This window comes from Manis pentadactyla, chromosome 4 (genome assembly GCF_030020395.1).
Source record: "Manis pentadactyla isolate mManPen7 chromosome 4, mManPen7.hap1, whole genome shotgun sequence".
NCBI lineage: Eukaryota > Metazoa > Chordata > Mammalia > Pholidota > Manidae > Manis > Manis pentadactyla.
The window spans coordinates 131,852,937-131,861,089 of NC_080022.1; the positions used below are offsets into that span (position 1 = coordinate 131,852,937).

Consider the following 8,153-nt stretch of genomic DNA (forward strand, 5'->3'; position numbering starts at 1 on the left):
ATCTGGGGTCTTTGCTGAGAAAATGCACTATATGAGTTACAGTCAACACACAGTGGACACTTCAGACACAAATGAGCTAGGGAGTAATGCTAAGTTTATTTAAAACAAGGGACACCTGAAGTTAGTTTGGCACCTGTATGACAAAAAGAACACATGAGCTCACTGGTACTCTCTGCCCCGCTTCCCACAACAGAAGTCCTTCTCCAGAGGCCTATCTGAAGTTCTTCCCATGAGTAGCAACTGGGGCTAATTCTTCCCACTTAAAGCTTCCCAGATGGCACCTCTACAATGAGGTCTCCAAGTGACACATTTTTCCCCAAGAGGTGCAAAAGAAGGAACTTTCAGAAAGATGATGAGTATCTTTCTCCTGATGCAGAAGCACGAAATTAAACCAGTATGAAATCCAATCCAGAGGCTTAGAATGTCCTCCAAGTGCAAAACCACACCAGCATAGGTACTCCCCTCTCCAATCCACCAGAAAGAGAACAGGGATAGACGTTAACAAATGCAGCCTCCCTGGAGGATGCTGAGGGTTTTAAATGGACCGGAAGATGGAAAAGGGCTGTGAGAGCTTGGCTATTAAAAGGACTTCTTTCCTAAGTGCAATCTTTGATGCTTATCAAGGCTCGAGCTCCAGCTGAAGTTTTTCCCACAGCGGGTGCACTTATAAGGCTTCTCTCCAGTGTGAACCCTTTGATGTCTATTAAAGTTGGACCGTTGAATAAAACTTTTCTCACAGATGGGACATTTATAGGGCTTCTCTCCTGTGTGGATTTTCTCATGGTGGTGCAATCCTGAGAAGTCACTGAAGCCTTTCCCGCAGTAATCACACTTACAAGGTTTCTCCCCCGTGTGAATCCTTTGATGCTTCACAAAGTCTGAACTCCGAAGGAAGGCTATTTTGCAGGTGGGGCACTGAAAGTACGTCTCTCCAGTGTGACTTCTTTCATGAAAAACAAGCTGAGAATTCCTGTAAAAGGTTTTCCCACACTCCCTGCAGGTGGGGAGTTTCTGGGCCATGGGGGCTCTCAGCTGCCCTCTAGGGGAGGTCTCTCTCTTCTCCTCAAGCCATAGCACAGACAGTTCTCCCAGATGAGGATGAGGTAAATGCTGACTCGGCTGTTTCCCAGAAATCCTTTCCTGAGGAGACAGCCGTTCCCTTGTCCCCTCACCCTGAAGGTTTTCCTGAACTTCGGGGAGCTTCTCTCCTTCTCCAAAGCATCTCAGCTCATCCTCACTGAAGAAGCCACTCAAAGAGACCTGAGAAGGTGTCCCTCCTGAGGCCTGGCAGGAGGCATCTGGAGGTTCCTAGTCCCTGTAATTTTCCAAGTTTAGGTTTTCTTTGTGATTTTCCTGTCTTTATCCTGAAAGAAGACAGAGAGTTTGAAATAGTTCAATAAATGGATTGCCCTATCTTCTAACTTATATGTCAAGGAAAGAGCCATCATAAAACATTATTTCTTTTTATGAAGAGGGCACTGGTGAGTGAAGAAGAAATATGTCATCCAGCCTGAGTGCCTGGCACTCCTTACACCTGTGTGCTGGTCCAGACTAAGCGATCCAGCTCTGGGCTGCGAAGCAAACCTGACAGCAGAGCAGGGCTCACAGAGCATTTGTTGCCCCACCCGCCTCCCTAACAGCCATAAATAAGCAGCATGCATTTCTTCAGGCCCTTAAGAAAGAGGCACATGTTTCTTATCCTAGGAAAAAAAGTGTATCAAACTGTTACTTTTAAAAATGACTGGTTTTTGTCTAATTACATATAAAGGATAAATATGATCTCTAAAAACAATCTGAAGAGAAAAGCATAAATAAAACCCAATCAACCTCAATCATACTACCCAAAGGTAACATCCATTGAATATACATTTCCTCCCAGTCTTTATTTAACCTTTATGCATGCAAGTCTGACATAACTGACATCATATTGTATATAAGTTTGGTATCTGGCTTTGCAGCATTTAAATTGCAAATGGTGGTATTTATTATTTTCACATGTATTCTCCCATTCACAAGTAACCTACAAATTCATGAGATGCACTGATTTTAATAGGGTGTTAGTGGAAAAGTGAGTTTCTTGATCTATACTTTTATCTAGCATTCACTTGAGCTTCATTAACTCACATAACAGGGAAAATTGTGTTATCATGACTTGGGTTTCCAGCTATTAGTACTTATGGTGCAAATAGTAAAGGTTTTTATTTTGGTGGTAGTATTTATTTTCAACTATTATTAATTACTCTATGAATATCTAAAGAACCTATTTACCATCCTTTCTTGTATTCATGTCTTTCAAGTTATTTGCTACAGATCCAGGAATCTGCCAGAGAATTAGACCTGAACTTGTTAGTTCACAAAACCTCAGAATATTCCTCTTAAATGGCAAAGGTAGTTTCTCATGTCTTTAAAGAAGTCTTAAAAATGCCATGGTCCATCCTGGAGATGTCATAATAAACACGTAATAATATTTCTATATCAGTATCCCACTATTTTAGTAATTTTGCCTTTTTAAAACAACAGACTCTTAATAGTCACATACTGATGAAGCAGTCTTCTTTCAAAGCCTCATTACTATTCCTGCAGCTTTTTGAGATTTACGCCCCTGCTGGCCTGATTTAACTATGAGCTCTTCTCTGGTAGATCAAACAAAACAACACATACGGTCTCTCTGTGACTTCTGTCCCCATGGTCTAATCCCAATCTGGAGACTGCCTAACTGCTGTAGCTTTCAGATTGGCCCAGTCCTTTCCCACCTTACTGCTCACTTCCATACCAGCCCAGGGCTTGTCCCTGCACAGCTGGACTCCTGCACCAACTTCCCACAGGGCTCCTTTCCTCCATATATTTCCTCCCAGTCTCCTGCACTTTGCTCCTCAAGCTCTCTTCTTCCCACATACCCTCTCTCTCAAGAACCTACGATGGCATTTCTTTATCTTATCAAGGCAGGCTGGCTTTGTAAACTCTCCAGTCTGGTTCAAGGTAAGCTCTAATGGGGCCCAGTCAGCAGGTGGGATAAGGGGGGCTGAGAATGAGTAGGAATACATGAGCTATAGGTCACAAATAAAAACCTACAACAAAGGAGATCTCTGTACCTTTCACTCAATTTTGCTGTGAATCTGAAACTGCTCTAAAAAATAGTCTATAAACAAAATTCCTAGTGCACAATCTTTAGAGCAGTATTTTCAAGCTTTAGTGTCTGCTACCTACAGCAGGAAATATATTTATGATGAAACATAATGCATACAACGTAGTTGGGCCAAAAATTTCCTGACATACTTCCTACCCTGACATCTAGTATTTTCTATTTGCAATCTGATATTTTCTATTCCATGTTATAATTTCACTTTTTAAAATGCTTATTACAACCTATAAGATGATTTTACAACATACCAATTAGTTGTGAAATGAATTTCAAAAAATACTGCTCCAAAGGAATCCTTGTGAAATAGTATTACGGTAAATATATCGCTTAAAAATAAAATCATATATATCATTTGATATTTGCTCTCTCTGTAGTATATTAGCAAAGGAAGAGAACTAATTAGATCTCGCTGCGGAGAAAGATGGCTTGTCATGTAATTCTCATCCTTGATCCTTTTCTTCCTCCATGGTCCTGGGTACTTTTGTATATGCAACAGTGTGTGTGTGTGTGTGTGTGTGTGTGTGTGTGTGTGTGTTTGATAGTTAGGTTTCACATAACTGTAGTGTTTTAAAAAGAGTGAAGAAGACTAGTTTTAAAAGGGCATAAGGGGCGATTTTTACATTACATCAGAACAATTTCATATTTCTTCTTCCCCAGTCTTAAGGGACAAGATTTATATGAAGAATCTGTCATTGTTGCTGTTTAATAACTGTCAGGTGCATGGAGATTAGCTAAAACATGCTTTTCTGTTTATTTTGTCTTACTTTGTTGATGGTGGGTTGATTACTATTCATTACAACCAAAATACAAAAAGACAAACAAGAGTTTGGAAGGGCAACAATATCTGTGACACATCTGTTTCTGTAAAGGGTTCTATTTGTATCTTTAGTGGGCTCAATCTGTTCTGAACTCTACTCTCTCTGGGAAAGAAACTGTCACATCACAGCAGACAAGACTGACAGCAGCAGATCCAATGTGTGGTCCTTCTTCCATGATTAAGTATGTGTGTCAATAGACCTACAGACAGAGATGAGGAGAACCAACCTTGGTATTCACATGGGACTGACCAGATCATAGAGTGTTAACCAGTGTGGTAGAAATCAAGTCCTAATACCTCTCCACCATCTCCAATTTACTGACAGGAGGCCAGAGATAATTCAGGCCCAGTGAGAGCTCACTCACCTATGCAGGGGGGCCTCGGGATCTTCTCACTGACATGAACGTGTTGTCCTGCCAGCTCATCCCCATACTCTGTTAAATTAGTCAGATCAGGCTTAAAACTGGAAATGCCTGACACAGAGAGATAACATGCAGGCCCAGACGAATAGGGAGGACTACACCAAGCTGTGTCTTCCAAAGGCACACCCTGGGTGTGAGATGGAAACTGAAGGCACTGGAGACCACTTAAGGAAACTCATCTACAAGGATATGCGGGGCTTCTCAGACACCAGTACTCATGAAGGCTATAAAAAGAAGTCCTGGCAGGTGACCAGGAGGGCCTGCAGCCCACCAGGCAGGCTCTTCCAAGGCTCACGATTGGGACCCCAAGAAGGGTGGGTTGGGACAGTGTGGTTCAGAAGAAAAGAATGCAGACTCAAGAGCCTGCCACACTGAGTGCCACTGTGACTCAACACTCAAGAGCCACGTAACAGAGAGCAAGGGACCTCACCTGACATGCACTTTCATCGCCTGTAAAACGGTGACACCATTGCCCATCCCATGGGGCACAGGAGTTAGCTTGTGTCATGCACTGATGGCAGCTCAGGGGAACAGAACACATTCAGGGCAAGGAAGCTGCAGGGCTAACCCCACTATCTCCAGTTCCCAGCCCTGTCTCTGAGAAGTCCCTTCAGCCAGGGAATTTTAATCAAAACAGTTGTTTCCAAAAGTGCACAGAAAATGTCTAACCATGTTTTCCATCTCCTTCTACCAAGCTGGCATGCTCCCTCACCTCCTGAGACTATTTTCCCATAGGTCTCCAACATGAGATCCCAGTATTTCTCCTTCTGTGTGGAATCCAGGTGCCTCCACTGTACCTAGAAAAAATACAATATGGTGACTCCAGTGGGGGGCCTTGAACTCTGCCTTCCCCACAGACAGGGAAGCTGGGAGGGAAGGGATGCACCTCAGGGTCCCAGCCAGCAGAGATCTGCAAGATCATGGGAGGGGGTCAAGGGAAGGGGCCAAGGGGAAAACTACATCGGTATTTCTTAGCCTTTCTGGATTTCTTTAAATTGTAGGTATTTAGGAATGGACAACACAGGCAGAACCAAGATGGCAGCATAATAAGGACAGTGGGAATCTCCTTTCAAAAACATATATATTTTTGAAAATACAACAAATACAACTATCCCTAAAAGAGAGACCAGAAGACACAGGACAACAGCCAGACTACATCCACACCTGCGAGAACCCAGCGCCTGGTGAAAGTGGTAAGATACAAGCCATAGCCTGGTGGGACACGAGGCTCTTCATACCAGCTCCCGGCAGGAGGAGAGGAGTCAGAGTGTGGAGGATGAGGGAGCCCAGGACTGCTAAACACCCAGCCCTAGCCATCTGCACCAGAGCACAGACACACAGTGCATGTGTCAGGTGCTGGAAACTAGGGAAGCAGGACAGTAAGACCTGTGAATGGGTCCCACAGCCTGCGCCCCTGGGACAAACAAAAGTGAGTGCTTTTTGAAAGTTTTAAAGGGACAGGGACACCACTGCTGGACAGAAGTATCCCAGGTCACAGTCCAGCAGCTGGAAATTCCAGGGAACTCTAGGTGCACTAATCACCTGGGCAACAGCTCTGAGACCCCGCATGGAGGTAAACAGCCAAACAGCCCCCAGCCCATTACCCCTCCAGGGCCCTCCTATAGCAGAGCAGGAGCCTGAGGCTGGACACCCCCACAGCAAGGGAGCTTCTTCCATACCGGCCGGGCAAGATACAGAGACCCAGTCTACACACAATTGCCCAACACAAGCCACTAGGGCTATCAGTTGTCCAAGTAAAGAAAGGCCAGGAGCAAGTGGAAAGAGTCTTGACTCTCCCAGCTGACCAAGTCAATACCATACCACTACACCTATCAACATGAAAAGGCAAAAAATTTGATCCTCACAAGACTAACCCAGACAGCTTCGACATCTTCCACATCTTCCCCTGAGAAGGAACCTGGGGAGATAGATTTAACCAATATTCCTGAAAAAGAATTCAAAACAAAAGTCATAACCATGCTGATGGACTTGCAGAGAAATATGTAAGAACTAAGGAGGGAGAATACAGAAATAAAACATTCTCTGGAAGGACTTCAAAGCAGAATGGATGAGATGCAAGAGACCATTAATGGACTAGAAAACAGAGAACAGGAACGCAGAGAAGCTGATGTAGAGAGACATAAAAGGATCTCCAGGAATGAAAGAATTTTAGGAGAACTGTGTGACCAATCGAAACAGAACAATATCCGCATTATAGGGGTACCAGAAGAAGAAGAGAGAAAAAGGGATAGAAAGTGTCTTTGAAGAAATAATTGCTGAATACTTCCCCAAACTAGGAGACGAAATGGCCTCTCAGACCACAGAGGTACACAGAACTCCCATGACAAGGGATCCAAGGAGGGCAACACCAAGACACATAATAATTAAAATGACAAAGATCAAAGACAAGGACAAAGTATTAAAGGCAGCCAGAGAGAAAAAAAAAGGTCACCTACAAAGGAAACCCCATCAGGCTATCGGAATTCTCAACAGAAACCTTACTGGCCAGAAGAGAATAGCATGATATACTTAATGCAATAAAAGAGAAGGGCCTCCAACAAAGAATACTGTATCCAGCACAATTATTTAAATATGAAGTAGGGATTAAACAATTCTCAGAGAAGCAAAAGTTGAGGGAATTTGCCTCCCACAAACCACCTCTACAGGGCATCTTACAGGGACTGCTCTAGGTGGGAGCACTCCTAAAAAGAGCACAGAACAAATCACCCAACATATGAAGAATGGAGGAGGAGGAATAAGAAGGGAGAGAAATAAAGAATCATCAGACCATGTTTATAATAGCTCAATAAGTGAGATAAGTTAGACAGTAAGATAGTAAAGAAGCTAACCTTGAACCTTTGGTAACCACAAACTTAAAGCCAGCAATGGCAATAAGTATATACCTTTCAATAATCACCCTAAATGTAAATGGACTGAATGCACCAATCAAAAGACACAGAGTAATAGAATGGATAAAAAAGCAACATCCATCCATATGCTGCTTACAAGAGACTCACCTCAAACCCAAAGACACGCACAGACTTAAAGTCAAGGGCTGCAGAAAGATATTCAATGCAAACAGAGAGAAAAAAGCAGGTGTTGCAATACTAGTATCAGACAAAATAGACTTCAAAATACAGAAAGTAACAAAAGATAGAGAAGGACATTACATAATGATAAAGGGCTCAGTCCAACAAGAGGATATAACCATTATAAATATATATGCACCCAATACAGGAGCACCAACATATGTGAAACAAATACTAACAGAATTAAAGGAGGAAATAGAATTCAATGCATTCATTTTGGGAGACTTCAACTCACCATTAACTCTCAGGACAGATCCACAAGACAGAACATAAGTAAGGACACAGAGGCACTGAACAACACACTAGAACAGATGGACCTAATGGACATCTATAGAACTCTACATCAAAAAGCAACAGGATACACACTCTTCTCAAGTGCACATGGAACATCCTCCAGAACAGACCACATACTATGCCACAAAAAGAGCCTCAGTAAATTCCAAAGGATTGAAACCCTACCAACCAACTTTTCAGACCACAAAGGCATAAAACTAGAAATAAATTCTACAAAGAAAGCAAAAAAGGCTCACAAACACATGGAGGCTTAACAACATGCTCCTAAATAATCAATGGATCAATGACCAAATTAAAATGGAGATTCAGCAATATATGGAAAAAAACAACAACACAAAGCCCCAACTACTGTGGGATGCAGTGAAAGCAGTCTTAAGAGGAAAGTATAT

At 42.7% G+C, this 8,153-nt stretch overlaps 1 pseudogene; it reads right to left on the bottom strand.

Moving 5' to 3' along the window:
• Positions 1-77: 77 nt before the first annotated feature.
• On the bottom strand, positions 78-4,858 carry LOC118918418 (zinc finger protein 18-like; annotated as a pseudogene).
• Positions 4,859-8,153: the final 3,295 nt, after the last annotated feature.